Source organism: Lathyrus oleraceus, chromosome 6 (assembly GCF_024323335.1).
Source record: "Lathyrus oleraceus cultivar Zhongwan6 chromosome 6, CAAS_Psat_ZW6_1.0, whole genome shotgun sequence".
In the NCBI taxonomy this organism is placed as follows: Eukaryota; Viridiplantae; Streptophyta; class Magnoliopsida; order Fabales; family Fabaceae; genus Lathyrus; species Lathyrus oleraceus.
The window spans coordinates 412,608,795-412,626,197 of record NC_066584.1 but is presented as its reverse complement, the minus strand read 5'-3'; positions in this window follow the sequence as shown (position 1 = coordinate 412,626,197).

The window sequence follows — 17,403 nt, the reverse complement described above, 5'->3', positions numbered from 1 at the left end:
CACCAAAGAAGACCAGACACTTACGCATGACTGGAAATCACCGACGGATGGTGTTTACCGACACCAAAGAAGACCAGACACTTACGCATGACTGGAAATCACCGAAGGATGGTGTTTACCGACACCAAAGAAGACCAGACACTTACGCATGACTGGAAATCACCGACGGATGGTGTTTACCGACACCAAAGAAGACCAGACACTTACGCATGACTGGAAATCACCGACGAATGGTGTTTACCGACACCAAAGAAGACCAGACACTTACGCATGACTGGAAATCACCGATGGATGGTGTTTACCGACACCAAAGAAGACCAGACACTTACGCATGACTGGAAATCACCGAAGGATGGTGTTTACCGACACCAAAGAAACAACACACGCGGGTGCTGACGGGATACTGACATCCACAAGATGACAGGGCAAGGCTGAACACTTGCAGGGGGTCTCACTGGGGAACAAGGTCACGACAGCGAGCAAACAGGAAGGAACACCAAGGATACCGGGTTGTAGGTATGAAACGGGTGACCGACCAAACGTGAATTGGTTTGTGTTCCAAAACACTCAACATCCTGAAGAGGGCTAGAAAAGCAGTCTTGTTTAGAGGATGAACATTCGATTCCACAAGGAATACGAATCTTACTCTGCTGGAGATAACAATCGAAAGATTGACCAAAGAGTGCATGAGATATATTATCTATAGCCGCCAAAACGTAGATAATACACTCGCATGGAAAATTATCCATAACCGGGTTGTAGGTTGTTAAATGAATAATCGACCGAAAAGAAAGGCATCAGGGTACCAGGACTAGGTATGCAAAAGATGACCAATCAAAAGAGGATAAAAGTTGCTAACTCGGAGCAAATATCCAAAAAAAAGGGGAAGACCCACTGGGGACAATACTGCTTGATCAAGGCAAGTATCCAAAGGGGAAAGAATATCAATACCGCAAAGAGGGGATTACATCTACCGGTTTGTAGGCAGAAAACCACGGAAAAGTAACCAGTCATCATCGGGATGAGCACAAAGGGTTAATTCCAACAAGGGGATGAAAGTGGGAGTTTACAACTACCAGCTAGTGGGTAGAAAACCACAAAGATAGGACTTACAGCTACCGGTTTGTAGGTAGAGGCCCACAAACGATCTGCTGAGACAGAGTGAGAAAAAAGGATTTACAACTACCAGCTAGTGGGTAGAAGACCGTAAAGAAAGGACTTACAGCTACCGGTTCGTAGGTAGAAGCCAATGGAAAAGTAATCAGTCATCATCGGGATGAGCACAAAGGGTTAACTCCAACAAGGGGAGGAATGTGGGATTTTACAACTACCAGCTAGTGGGTAGAAAACCACAAAGATAGGACTTACAACTACCGGTTTGTAGGTAGAGGCCAACAAACGGTCTGCTGAGAGACAGAGTGAGAAAAAAGGATTTACAACTACCGGGTAGTGGGTAGAAGACCGTAAAGAAAGGACTTACAGCTACCGGTTTGTAGGTAGAAGCCACCAAATTCCGCTGAGGATAAGATGAATGAGTGCCGGTTAGTGAGCGACTATTCATTTATGCCCCAGGGACGTACAAGAAACAGTCAACGGGGAGCCAATTTAGGATCGATCCAAAAAGGCAGACTGAAACAAGACTCATCCTAATGAGGAAAGAACTCAATAGGGAAAACCCATCCCGTGTAGGGAGGGAACGGAAGCAACCGTCATCCACGAGGATGTATCTCAGTGGGGAAATGGTAGGAAAGGATAGACACTTTCTGCTTAAGGGGTTGGCTCTACATGGAGAGATCCAGACACACCCACATCTGCTAGGGGAAAATCTACTGGAGAGATCTGTATCAACAAATAGCAGGAGGTAACAATCAACAGATACCCGGCAACAGCTGCAACATGAGTATCCGAATGCTATGATTATGCATGTATGCATTATGCATGATGAATGTATGATGAATGCTGACAAACAGACATGCTCAACGCGCAAGTCCGGGAATCAACCGTCCGGAGAGAAAACCAAAGCCACCAGAGAGCAAAGAAAATCCACTGGGGACTGGGATATCAGGGAACATTTATCCTGCAGGGGAGGAAGGCCACCGGAGGCTTCCAGAGGGATCGTCGGTCACAACCGGAGAACAGAGTTCAACATACTGGCGGACGCGCCACAACAACTCGTGCTGGTTATCAAAGATACTCAGAAGCAACCAGATCTCTGATGAAGATAGATAGGCATAGAGAAAGCTCATCATGCCAACAACTCCGCTCGGGGATCTATCTGAGGGACATGATGAAGTACTGGGATGTCAATCCACCAAATACTGAATTTACAAAGAAGAGCACCCATGCCGGGGGAGAGAGGAAGACTGCTCTGCTGGAGAGGCGACAGTTGAAGTCTTCAGTAAACACTCTGCTTGGGGAACTGCCCCACAAAAGTATTTCAACAGCAACCTTGCTGGGAATGCCCCATGGTAGGGCTCGAACAATCCTCTACTGGAGATGCCCCACAATAGGGCTAACAGGGATTTGTAGGAAGAATCTGTACTGCCGGGAACATGAAGATGAATAACTTCAAACGACACTGCATCGGGCAACTTCACTGAGGAGAGACCATACGAGGTTCTGCAGGACAAAGATACAGTCATGCTCGAGATACGAACAATTGTCTTACCTGTCGGTAATCATACCACCCCCGGGAGAGCACTGTGGGTCTCCTAAGTATTCTTCCATCATTGTGAATGTTCACTTTGTTTAAGAACAATTTTGTGAAAAATTTGTTTATTTTGAAAACAATGATACTTTATCAATTAAAACATGCAAAACGTTTGTTGAGTTGAAACAAATAAGAGTGCAAATAATTGGATAAAAGCTCAAATTAATGTGATGGGATGGTAGTCTGCAAAGGGCAAGACTCCATGGATCTGTACAAGTTTGAAATCGGTGATGTATATTGGAGAGGGCTACATTGAACATAATGACCTTTCCTCTACCATTCTGAATTTTCGATGTATTCAAAGCTTCAGTCGACGATGAATCGAGAATCCCTGACGGATGACAGATGTACAGCACAGTCTTGTCAAGATGCAGTTACTTGCCAAATCCCTAATTTTTGCCTAGATTGCCCCAGTGTGAGGTGTTCAATCTAGCGGGATGCAAATTCTTTTTTCAATGTCTCTAACTTTTGCCTGGATCGCCCTTTCGGGTTTTCAATCCACCGAGACGCTCCTTTTTGCCTAAGTCGCCCTTTAGGGTGTTCAACTTATCGAGCTTTTGCTTTTTTCTTTGTTTCTAGGCGAAGTATTTCTTGACTGCATCTGGAATTCACAGGACGAGTGAACTTCTTCATCCATTGATGTAAGTGTCGAAACATTGCCTGAAGAGGCTCTCTTGAAAACGTATGGACGTTCTTAGCTTGGAGTTCACGTGCCCCTGGAATTGGGCATGAAAGACAAGACTTTCTTGAGCACAAGGTCCCTCGGAACACACGAGGCTTGACCTTCTCGTTGAATGTTTTTTTTTTCACTCTCTGCTGATATAACTTGACCATGACACATGGCAGTTGATCTCTTCTTTTCGATCGAATTCAGCATCAGCCAACTAGGGACTTTGAGGGTGTTATCTTTCTTTTGTTTTTTTTTCTTTCTTTTTCTTTCTTTTGATTTCTTTTGATTTCTTCTGATTTCTGCACCCTCCTCTTTCTTTCTTCTTTTTTTCCGTTTATATTTTTTTTGATGCCCCAGTTGGCTGTTCTGCTGATTCTCGAGATGCAGCTGAGTGATCTTCTTTTCTTGCTCAAGAAGTCGGGAAATCTCGTCAGGAATCCCTTCGACATCATCTTCTTCCGCTTCGAATACAGGGATTTCAGAATTGGGAGATGACGTCCGATCACTATGTTCAATGGGTTTGAGAAACAACCTGCATAAAGATTTTGATATGAAAAGCACTTTGAAAATCAAACAAGACAATCGTTATGCAGATGAAAAGATTGCTTTTATTCTTGTTTTTAAGGGTTTTTGGTGATCACCGATTTCATGCAAAAAGCGAAAAGGGAAAACAAATGGAAAAACAAATGTTTACCATGAATTTATTTGAATGAAAATATCATTGCACAAAACGTTGCCAACAATGTCATCACTTCTCCTTTTGGCATGGGAGAAGGGTTTTTAAACAAAGTGATTGTTACTCTGACTTATGAACAACCGTAGGAAAGCCCACAGTGACCCAATTGTGATAGATCCCACCGGGGATGACAACTGTCAGTATTTCTTGCATTAGCAACTTCTGCTTTTCTGAACAACCCTTCTGAAGAAAAAGTCGGCGCCAGCCCAGGACTTGTTATCTTCAAGCTTGATTAACACAGGGACCTAAATCCTCCAAGATCAGAATACCTGACCTCACAAGGTCTTGAACCTTCATCTTCAGCTGGAAACAACTATCCACGTCATGACCAGGAGCACCCGAATGATACACACAATGCTGTTCATGCCTATACCACCACCGAGGGTTGACGGGTATGGGCGGCGGGTCTCTGGGAGTAATCAAGTTCCGCTCTATCAGAGAGGGATACAGTTCGGCGTAGGACGTGGGGATTGGATCAAAAATGATCTTCTTCCTCTCATTACTTGTACCAGCTTGATTGTCAATGGGAGGCTGGTAAGCCTGCTGCTGAGGATGACGTTGTTGATGCTGATACTGCCGAGTTGGCCTTCTCTGTTGCTGTTGAGTAGCTGGAATAGTCACAGCAGCAGCCTGACGATACTGTCCTCTGTTTGCACTCCTCCGACGGTGCACAGCATTTGTTTCAATCTCTCTCCTTTTGGGTGCCCCGGAGGATGGCTTCTTAGAACCGGAAGAATTTGAAGAGCCAGGATGGCGAAACGGAGCACCGGTTGCTCTGACATCCACAGTCTCTACAGCAAGAGGCTGTTCACTGATTCTGATCCCCCTCAATTCCTCATCCACGGCATAATCATTGACGAGAATAGTGACAGCAGCATTCTCATGAACGGGTACATCCACTGGTGGAGCACGGTGGACTGGTGAAATCACGGCTTCCAGTCTCTGGGCTAAGGCACGCAGCTCCTCTTGCCCCTGAACAACTCCTTGCATCATGTTCATGAACTGGGCCATGTTCGCCCTCATCTCAGCCAACTCTGCTTGAACCTGATCCATAATCTTCTGATGATTGGGTCTGGTTGAGTGGCGATGCGGTCAGCGGTCAGCAATCCATTCTCAGTCAAGAACCGAAGTGAGAAGTCTTGTCCCCAAACATGTCTGCAATGCAAGGATGATATGTGCATGATATGCATGATGCGGATGCTATTTTATCATGAATGATCCTGAAAAGGATATGCATATGCGAGTTAACTTTTTTTTTTTTTTTTTTTTCATGCATTATTATTTTTTGAAAATAAACATGCTATGATGCAAATGATGCAACATGACTGGTCAAGCTGTGCGTCTCAAGGCACAGGGTCAATGCTTCGGCTTGAACTCTGATCACAAACATCTGAAACCCAAAGTCAATCTGATCAACTGGCATCTGAACCCAAATCTGGAGAACCGAGTCACCATAAATCCGACTTGTGGAGTTCCGAAATAAACGGAACTGGAGATTGCATTACTATCATCACAGGATCATCCACTGAACGGATGACAGCCAGCTCCTCTGAACAGGTACTCTCAAATTCAACCCGGGGATCCGAAATAAACGGAACCCGCTGATAAACCACGGACAGAACTCCGGCGTCCCAGAAATAAATGTCCATAATTCACAGTCACCGTCAGTACCGAGAGTCACCAACTGTACCTGTTAAAATGATCAAACCCTTCCCCACTCACGGGTGTAGTCTAGGCCAGGGTAAAGCTGAGAGAAACGCAGCATAAATAACCTTTCGCAGAAATACTATCATATACACACCCGAAGTATGTAACGACAGTATCCTACCAGGGTCTGAACTGCTCGTGATATCAATGTTCCGCTAAGTGGCGCCATACCACCCGCTTCCCATGAATCACTCTATTCCTAATCATCCTAGGTTTTCACTCATGGTCTGGGTGTTGGACCTTTTACCTCAACTGACTCCCACCCCACAAAGAAAAACAGACAACCAGCCAGGCAGAATGAATAATGAATATGAATGCAAACATTAATGCAAACAATAAATGCAAACAGTAAATGCAAATATATACAATGAATGCAATAAAATACAACAAGCAGAAAGCAACCAAAACCCTAATCCTAGAGAGCGCTAGGAGAGACTCGCTCAGGGAAGATGGACCAGCATAGGTCAACTTCTCTATGATCCCCAGTGGAGTCGCCAGCTGTCGCATCACGCGAAAAACCGGCGGGAAAAGAAAGAAACAACAGAGCCGCCACCGTGCGTTATTTATCCCAAAAGAGGGAAAGGAAACGCTCGAAGTAAACCTGGGAAAAGACATGGTCTCGCAACCAAAGAGGATGGGTTCGGGAGTCGGTTATGCGAAGGGAAGGTATTAGGCCCCCTACGCATCCGTAGTACTCTACGGGATCCACGCACAATAGAAAGGAAATTGGTTGCTAAACACTGCTCAAACTCACACACACTGGCTGAAAAGAGACAAAAGAAACTGACTCGGCAGGATGTCGCATCCTGGGCCTACTTAGTCTATCAGGCATAGACATCAGAGTCGAAGTAGTTCGGACCGGGGAAAACAACACATGCTCGCTAGGATATCGCATCCTATGCATACGTATCTCCTTTGGACGAAAGAAGAATCAGAGCATTCGTAGCTCGGCTGACACGCACACAAACAAAGCGAACACAGGCAAACATGGAGCCTGAATGCCAATCACTGGACTTACATCAGCATCCGAACCTAAACACACACAGGAAACCAACTGCCAATCGCTGGACTTATGTCGGACTCCAACCAGAACACACACAAGGGTGGTTAAGACACAAAGGGTTGAAACAGAAAAAGGGCGCCCGGAGAGATCAGCTCAATCTCCTGCCTACATACTTCATCTGGTGTGAAGATCAGGGCGATGTAGTTCCCCTACGCAGGGACAAAGAACTAGCCTAACCAGATAACAGAGGGAGACACAACTCTAGGGAGACTACGACTCGAGCCTAGATGTTGTCATGCAAAAGCAACCCTAAGTTAAGGTTTCTAGCTAAATGGCACAAGGGCCAACCTATCCTAGACACGGCTTGCACAGGAAGCAAGGGTCTCGATTGCAACTAGGGCAAGAGAAAGGGGAGGTCTCAATCGCAACGAGGGCGAGAGAAAAGAATTAGTGTTAGTTGTTAGTCAAACTCGACAAGACATCGCATCTCGTGCCTACGTATCTCATCTGGACATGAGAATCAGAGTTGCCGTAGTTCGGCCACGGAGGGAAAAAGGACTCGATTGCAACTAGGGCAAGAGAAAGGGAAAGTCTCGATCGCAACGAGGGCGAGAGAAAGGAAAAGGCTCGATCGCAACGAGGGCGAGAGAAAGGATAAGTCTCGATCGCAACGAGGGCGAGAGAAAGGATAAGTCTCGATCGCAACGAGGGCGAGAGAAAGGATCGCAACGAGGGCGAAAGCAAACAAGGATTAGTCTAAACTAACCCTAACTTGCACAGGAAGCAAGTCTAAGCTAGCCTAAGAAACAAAGCAATCACCATCACAGATAGCACCCACTATATACACACAAGAGGCTCACACAAGGGTTAGGTTTTAGTCGAGGGGTCATATCGACCTCAACAAACAAACCTCTGGAATGGGGTGAGTGTTGCTCTTAACCTTGCCATCGAGGGGCTAAGGTGAAGCAGATGAAAGGAGATGAGGGGTGTGCCTCATTGCTTCTATCCCTGGCCTGGGAGAGCATTTGACAAGAATGTGTGGGTTCAGAAAGTGGGAACCCTTCTACACATTTAATACTGACTCAACTGTGCAATTGCACAAGATCTTGGGTTTTTATCTGTAATGCATCAACACAGTGGTGTGAGCAAAACAGAAGACTCACTGAATAGCAGGGGATAGGTTGCTTATCCCTTGGGTTCTGCCAATTGCCTCTTCACTTAGGAGGTCTTTGACTCAATGCAAGGACAATTTAAACATACACAAGCATTGCCTCTTAAGGAGGACTTCAGACAGTTTGCCCGGCCAAATAACAGGCCGGGTCTCCAGACTACATGAAGTAAAAGAGATTATACCTCAAGCAAGTTGCTAAAAATCAAAGCAAAGCAAGTTCAGAGAACTTAAGCAACTAAGGGTACCTGAAAGAGTCAAACTAATCAGTAAACATTTCACAAGTCAAAGCAAAAGGAATTGAATCCACAGACAAAACAGAGGATCAATTGTGCAAAGCACAAGACTCAAGCACATGAGTCAAACCTACAAAACAAAGGTTAGCATATAATATGTAATCAAACTCAATCACATTTGTATGATCTTTGAAGCATTGATGCTTAACCTGAAACAAAGAGCTCAAACATAAGCCAGGAGACCACTAGGACAAGCCTAGGGTCAAGAACAAATAAGAAATCCAAAACAGCAAACCATATTCAATCAAAATCACATTCAAACATCTAAGAATCAAACACAATTGGATTCAAACTCAAATCATGCATCAATGTCATTTCATAGGTCAAAGAAGTCAAAACATGGCAAAAGGAGCATACAAAAGGTCAACAGCAAGACCAAGCTCAAAAGCAAGCATAATCAATCCCAAAAATCATGAAATAAAACACATTCAATCCTAACATCTAGCATGGTAAGCATGTCAAATTTCATGGCATTTGGATGAGAGGAAGGCAGTCAATTAAAATCAAGAAGTCAAACCAAATTTAAGCATGCACAATGAAGGTCAACAAACATGGGTCAACTTCAAAAAATCATAACAAATTGAAAACAGATGAGAAATGGATGGGATCAACACCAATGCAAAGCTCAAGATGTCTAGTATGCACATATGAAATTTCATGATCATACAATATGGTATGAGGATTTCACAAAGGATTTGGCAACATGTATCACACAAAGTCAACATTTGACTAGGCAGGGAAGAAAATTCTCAAACAAATTGGAAACAGCACAATCAATTCCAGGAAAAATCACACATGAACTAGACATGTAAGGGAGGGATCATGCAAAATTTGGGGTCATTTGGATGTAAGGAAGCATGTCAATCAAAATTGGGAAAATGCACATTCATGGTGTGACACCAAATGTAACACCCTAGTTCAAAAATTCATATCCAGCAAACCACATATGATAAATCCACAAACTTTATACCAAAATGGAGATGAATGAGTCTAGTTTCACCACAAAAATTTCAGAACCAATGGATGCAACATGAGTATTTCACAATTGTTTTGGCAATATGTATCCTTTTTGGTCACATAACACAAACCCTAGAGCCAATTAATATCCAACCAGCCAAAAAATAATTAAAAATCATAATAAAATACTAGACATTCTTGTGATCATTATGCAAAAAATTTCAGGTTTTTTGGAGTTAAATTGAATGAAAAATGAATTGTTGAAGATGAGGAACAAATTGGAACAAACATGAAACACATAGTATGAATGGCAAGTCAACTAAGTTGACCGGATGGCACAAATGTAATTAAGCGCCCCACTTATCCAAACGCTGCGTTTAGGCTAAACCAGCGAAATGTTTTGATTGGTCAGTTCCCAATGGAACAGTGACGCGGACCAATGGATGCTCAAGTTCTGGGTTCAAAAACCCTTAGGGTTTTAGCAGCATGGCTTTCATCATCATCATGTTCAAACATCAACAAAACAACAAGCACACCATAATCAACAAATGAGCATGACTATGAAACACCAACATCATGCAACATCAGCTAACAACAAAACAAACATAACCATGGGGATTTTCTGGGCAGAGTTTAAGGTTGCAAAACAACAGCAAGCATTCATCATCTTCATTCAAACATGGAAAATCGATCCACCCAGAAATCACAAGTGACCATAGCAATCGACTCAGCACAACAAGCATATGCATAATATAGCATCCATTTAACAAAATCAGCTTCAAACAGTGTGAATCGAGTAGAAATATGTTTGATCATAAAAATGAAAAATCAGATTTCTCATGCATAACTCTACTATTTTACATGATACAAGTTGCAATGGACTCAGTGATGTGTACTCTACCAGAAACATACCATGGATTGGAAAAAAAGGAGGGTCGAAATCTTACTTGGTTGTGAAGAAATGGAGGAAGCAGTGGTGTTTTGAGTGATGCAGGCACAAACAGGTGTCCACGATGCTTGGAGATGTTGAACACTTGAAGTAGGAGAGCTCAGCAAAGCTTATAACCCTTTAAATCTCAATTCACCATTTCAGGTCCATGAGAAAAACAGAGTTCGAAAGTGGAGTTTCAGCTGGGATTTTACACTTGGAAGCAGCTCACAATGATGATGGATGATGAAGAAATGCAAGCTTGCTCGAGGGTTTTTGAAGTTTTGTGCAGAAATTCACTTTTGGCCAAAAATGCAAATGGAGAGAAAAGAGAGAATTCTGGATCGTGGAGGCTGTCTCTAGGGTTCTGAATGAGCAGAAAATTTCATTATAAAGGTCTGTTTAGCATGGCTAATGGAAGTGTTAAGCTTGATTAACTCAAAAATCACCAATTGCACATTTTGCTAAATTGCACATAAGTGGAAATGGAGGTGTGGTCTGCCACGAATGGGCCTCAAAACAGGCTGCTCATGACCTTTGTATTTGCTGTTTTTAGTTTGCTGATGGATTGCTAAACATTGCTTTCACTTATGAAGCTATTTGCAAAATTTGCCAATTTCACACCTTTGGCCAAAATGGTGATATGATGGTATCATGAGCATGAATTAGGGCTTGGAACATCTTGCAAATATCATTTAAAATGAATCCCAATTGGCCAATTGTGTAAAAAATGCTTAAATCAAAAAGTCAAACTTGAGTCAAACTTGATTTTTAAATGAAATAGGTCAAAAAATGCCATTTTGATTGGCAAGGTTTTGGTACATGATGTTTACATTTTTGGAAAGAGGAGGAAAAATGTGGTTTGTAGGAAAAAACCCCACCAAATTTGGCCAAATGGTTTGAGAGATATGGCCTTTTGAAGTTCAAGATTTTGTGAAAATGAAAAGATCATATCTTGCAAACCATTCATGGGATTTGGGAGTTCTTGGACTTTTTGAAAATGGGAGAACAAGATCTTCAACTTTCATGTTGGGAAAAAATTCATTTGAAGCTTGTATCATGATGTAAGTTTAAGATCAAGAAGTTTCCATTTTTGGCAGTTAAAATTACAGGTCCAGTTTCTATTTTTGGAAATTTTCTGATTGGCTTCAAATTCTTCATTGATATTGATTGCCATGACACATGAGGCCTATTAGGACATGAATAAGCTCTCTCAAACCATTTCCATCCATCAAAACCAAAGAATCAACCACAGTTGACCAACTTTGACTTTTCTAGGGTTTTGCTTGACTGAAGCACCTTCTGATGAATTCCAAACCCTAATTCCTTGATATCTTGATTCCAAATGATGTCTCAAGATATATGAACCTTTGATGATTGATCATGGTGCCCAAATTCTGCAAGAATGGCCACCATCCACTGCAAATGACTGACTTTGACTGATTTTGACCTAATTGACTGATTGTGCATGAACTGATGGCTTCTGAACATCCAACCCTTGACTTAAACACTTCAAATGGACCTTCAAGTCATGTGAACTTGTTGGTCAAACCCTAGGGCCTTGGCTCCTTGAGAAACACCCTTGCTTGATTGGTGGACTGATCTCCTGATCAATTTGACCTAATTTCTTGCTTGCTTGCTCTTGAGGCAACTGGGGACAATGCAATGCTATGCAATGTATCATGATATGCTATGACCTAATATGAGATAGTATGTATAATGATAGGTGCAAATTTGAGGTGCTACAATAGCCCCTGGATTTAGCGTTCGTTTCACCTTCTCTTTTCTTCGAGAATCCTCCAGAATACTTTTTCGGTGCGCTAGGGGCTGCCACAGCTCCTGGAATCTTTCCATCCCTCAACCCCTTTTCTATGCGATCTCCGATTGTCACTAGATGCGCGAAGCCAGACGCTGCACTACTCACCAGTCTATCAAAGAATGGGTCCTTCAGGGTGCCCACAAATATTCCGGTCATTTCCTTTTCAAACAATGGTGGTTCTACCTGAGCAGCCAACTCTCTCCACCGCTGGGCGTATTCTTTAAATGACACATTTTCTTTCATGGGCATCCCTTGTAACTGCATTCGGTCAGGTGCCATATCTAAGTTATATTTGTATTGACAGAGAAATGCGTCAGCCAAATCCTCTCAGCTTTGAATCCGCCCCTACTCTAAGCTCATATACCATCTTATGGACACTCCACTTAGACTATCTTGGAAACAATGTATAAGCAGTTTGTCATTTTCGGTATGAGCAGCCATTTTCCTGAAGTACATTACTAGGTGACTTCTTGGGCAAGTCTGTCCTCTGTATTTCTCGAAATCAGGAGTTTTAAATTTAGCCGGGATGACCAAATTTGATACCAAGCGCATGTTCATGGCAGAGGCGCCGAAGAAATTATTCCCCTTTATAGCTTTGATTTTCTTTTCCAAGGTACGAAGCCTATCTGCAACAGGATTTGGAAGTATCTTAGGCTTTGGTTGATCAGGCACATAGAAAGCATCGTACGGGTCATCTCCAATTTCGGATCCATGATGAGTAAACGCATCAAAAGGCTCTACACGATCCCCATCTCCTTTGCCTCCTACCGGTATCTGAACCAGTGTCTTCTTGGTGGGGACGAAACTCTCGTCTTGGGGGTCAAAACCTGGTGTGCTATCATTCCTTTTTGCCCTAGCTTCTTCATCCACAATCCTCTCTCTTTGGGCAATTGCGAGCATTGTCTCTAACAGTTGATCCATTTTCTCTTGGATCGTATTGATGTCTGTCCTCATGGTAACTTAGTTAGCCTCAACTTGCTCTAACGTCATCTTGTAGTTGCTTCGCATCTCGTATCGGTGTTGATTAGTCAGTGTGGCTGGATAAAGGGTAAAAAGGTTGGGTAAGTTTTTTTGAATTTTTATGAAGTGTGATGCATAATGCAGATGCGGATGTTATGCATGTTTTATTTTCAGGGAATCATTCGAGTTCCATTAGTTGTTAGTAATTCGAAGAAACAAGAAATACTTAGAATATCAATAATGGAGTAATTTTTAAATGTCATTCATTCAAGTACATAACATAGGGGTCCAAAAGGCCATAGTTCAAAATACATTTGTCAAAGGAACAAAATATAAGACACAGGAAAATTAAACTACAGGCTTTCTGGCTTAGAGCTCTTCTAGTTCTTCCTTAAATCTCTTTAGCAACCCTCTACAGAGTAGAATGAAACTGATTATGGCTGGAGGAGTGTTATCTTCCTTCAACTCTTCAACTGCGTCTCTTAACTTCCATGGTAATTCTTTAACCGCCAAATTACAAAACCCCACTAGCCCATCGAGCTTTGCACGGAACTTATCCCTATCTCCTTGCAATAAGTCTATGGTCTTCTTAAAGGATTCATAATCTTCAATCACATACTCTCATTCCTTCAACAATATGGAGTTGTCTTGGTGTAATGACTCTAGCTGGTTCTTCCAATAGCTGGCAGACTCTTTTGCATCTCTTACTTCTCGAGACTTCTCCTCCCATATCATGGGTGAAACCCTAGAAGCTTCGGTGGCTATATTCTTGAGTCGGCGTTCTTGATCTACTTCAACCTTTGCATGACGAACAGAATTGGTGAGTTATTTTATCTGAGCCCCAAGTGTATCTCTTATCGTCTTGTTTTCCTTTGTGGCCAGATGCCACCAATGCTCATTGTCTTGGCATTCTTTCTGGGCTCGTCGTAATTGACCCTTAAGAGTATCTAGACAATGGTTAGCTTGTTCTAGTCCCACTTTGATCTTTTTTCTCTTATGCTCCTCTTTGTTAAAATTTTCCACATGTGCTTGAAGATGTGCATCCTTTCTCTCAAGCTCCCACGTCATGGTGTTTTTCTCATTGATGATTTGTTGGAGTTTTATCTTCAACTCTTCATTCTCTTTTTCTAGCTTTGCCATGGTGGTGTTGAGTTCCTCCACTTCTTCAATAGGGACATGGGTGAGCTTAGGTTTAGGAAGAGGTACAAGTGTCCGAATGAAGAATGGAATTTTGATTATCTCCACCCTTTCCTTTACCCAGTGAAAATATGGTTCTTATGTAATCCCATTTTCTCTCCCCAAATCAGCTTTCCCTTTTCAATTGACATTCTTCCAAGCCTCTCTGATTCGTTGGGACATGCCAGGATTCTCAACCCCAAAGTCAGGCAACAAGAAAGCTTCCAAAGACCTTGCTTCTGGAGGGCCTTCCATTGGGTAGCCAAGTTGTCTTAGTGATAGAATCGGGTTAGAATTTACGCATCCTTAAGTTCCAATAAGTGGTAGATTAGGGAAATCTCCATAGTTGAATATGATGTCCATGTTGATGTATTCTTTGGAATACCAAGAAAGATCTTCGGATCAGAGTGATCCCAATCTCTGAGGCCAACTAACATCTGTCTGTTCTACCCAAATACATGTCTTTGGAAGATGCTCAAGAAACCACTGATATAGTAAAGGAGCACAACAAGAAATCATTCCTTTCTTCTTAGTGTACCTATGGCTCATGTAATAGTAAACATCAGCTAACAAGGTGGGTACTGGGTTTCCAGTAAGGAAAACGCAAATAACGGCCATGTCTATGAAACCATCCATATTTGGGAACAAGATGATGCATAGATGGCCAATGCAATAGCAGGGTAACAAGCGTCCCAACTTTCTGCTTTTATTAGGGTAGGAGCTCTTTCCAAGAGAAAACTTAGCGAAAATCCTTTGGTATTCCCTTTGGTCTCTAGATTAGCCTCTACTTCCTTTTCGTCCATGTGAAGCGTGCTAGCAATGATCTTAAGGGGCAAAGATTCATCTATCCCTTCAAACAATGGCTTGTTCTTCATAGGGATCCTAACAAGACGCTCGAATTCTTCCAACGTTGGTGCTAGTTGGAAATCTCGGAATGTGAAACATCTTAAAGGTAGATCATAGAATTGAGCCAGAGTGACTAAAGCTGTATGGTCCACTCGTTGGTTGAGGATGCTGAGCAGATTGCCATAATTCTTCCCAAAGTTGATTCTGTATACCGGGTGCATCTAAGAGACCAAGTCACGTAAGCTCCTTAGATCGGGGTCTTTGAACTTGAAAGAGTAAATGTTTCTTTTGCTGGATTCCATGCTTCTTGAATTCCTGCAACTTATGACACTCAGATTCCTTGGAAATAAAATAATATGAATTTCATGTTAAGAATGATACTATGCATGCCACAGGTAGGTCAACATACAGGTCGTGAGAGTGGGTATCCTTGGTTACTAAACAAAACCCTTTTGGGAGGATGCTAAAGTTAAGAGATTCCCAAAGTCATCAATCACTATTTAGGAAGGTTATTGTCATGACGAAAACTCATCCGCCAATAACATCCCTTGAACAGAGTCTCCTCTAGGTGAGGCCTTCGTATGGTCCCAAAGAGGAAGACTCCTAGTGGGTCCATACTACACAACTCTCGAGTCCAAGGTTCTAATAAGGTTCTCAGAGTCATAGTTCGAGGTTGAGAATACTAATGTAAGGTAGTAATACGCCCAAGGGATCTCATCTGATTGGGGCGTTCGTATTAACCCAATAAGTGTGGGACTTTTTAGGTAAATACTACATAACCACCGGATATAATGGGTTAAAAGGTCCCTAGAGTCATTGATCCAACTTGAGAATACTATTATCGTGACGAAAACTCGTCGAATAATAATATCTCAAGAGAATCTCCTCTAGGTGGGGTCTTCATATCTTCCCAACAAGGAAGACTCCTTGTGGGCGTCCACTACGCAACCACCAACTTAATCTTATGGTTTTTCTCAGACTCGGGTGGAGAGCCTATCTCACAAAGTATCACCAACCAAAGAACCCCAATAATACATAGCCAATAAAACCCCATACAATAATTATGACAGCATAATAATAACAAAGTAATAACAAACATATAAACAAAATTAACACACAATACATCAATTAAACTAAATTAGGCTTCACTCTCTTTTGCTTGGAGCTATGTCCCCAGCAGAGTCGCCATCTGTCGCATCTCGAAAAATACGATTCCTCGCGATGGTTGCGGAAAAAATTATGTTCGAATAGAGTCGCCACCGAACTTTATTTATCCCAATAAAGGGATAGGAAAATATCGATAAAACCTCTTCAATAATAGAATAATGGTCGTCGCAACCATATTCGGGTTTGGGAGTGGATTACGCAAGAGGAAGGTATTAGCACCCCTAACGTCCGTTGTACTCAACGGGAACCTTTTAGTTCTAATTTGTGTTTCGAGTGTTAATTTATGTTTGTTTGTTATCTTTGGGTTATAAAATATTGAAAATAGAAATGGATGAGAACCTCAAAAGGGAAAGGGGAGGTTTTTTATCGGTGTGCTCGCGAAGATACAACAACCTCCTGCCTACGTATCCTTATGGTATAATAAGGAAATTAAAGCATTCGTAGTTCGGGAAACTACGGTTGGTTGGTGTCTTTTAGTGAACAACTTTTTAGATCGCGTCCTAAAGGCTAAACGTTGGCTTGTCTACTCTCGGCGGAGGCTTAAGCATTGGCTTGTTGTGCGTATTAGAAAGGATTAAATGGTGTTCTTTCTGAAAATAGTTTTGGTCACACAGGGGTGTCAAGTTGGATTAATATGTTGAATGCTTTGATTGGTTGAGATGTTTTTGGTTGGATGAGATATTTTGGTTGGATGACAATTACTCGGATGGTCGAGTAAGACAACTCATATCCTAACAATCGGGAAAGGGAATAGAAGACTCTAGACCACTTTCTTTTTCATTTTTAATTATAGAAAGGATTTGATAATAATTAAGGTGTTTTGAATGGATGACGAATACTTGGATAATCGAGTAAGACAACTTGTGTCCTAATAATCTGGAAAAGGAATAGAATACTCTAGACCGCTTTCTGTTTCATCTGAATATTTATAAAAATAAGGTTGTATATGGTTGACGTATTTTAGAATGAACGACAAGTACTTGAATGACTGAGTAAAACCACTCATATTCAAGCATTTGAGAAGAGGAGTTGAAAGCTCAAAACCATCTCCTTTTTCGTATAGTTTGTTAAGGAAATGATTTGATTAAGTTGTATGTTTGTGGAAAAATGACGATTGTTCGACTGACCGAGTAAGAGAACTCGTATTCAACCAATTAAGGAGAGAAGTTGAAAACTCAAAGTCAACTCCCTTTTCATTTGGCTTAATATGAAAATAATTTGATTAAATCGGGGTTTGGAAGTTTGTAGAGGAACGACAAT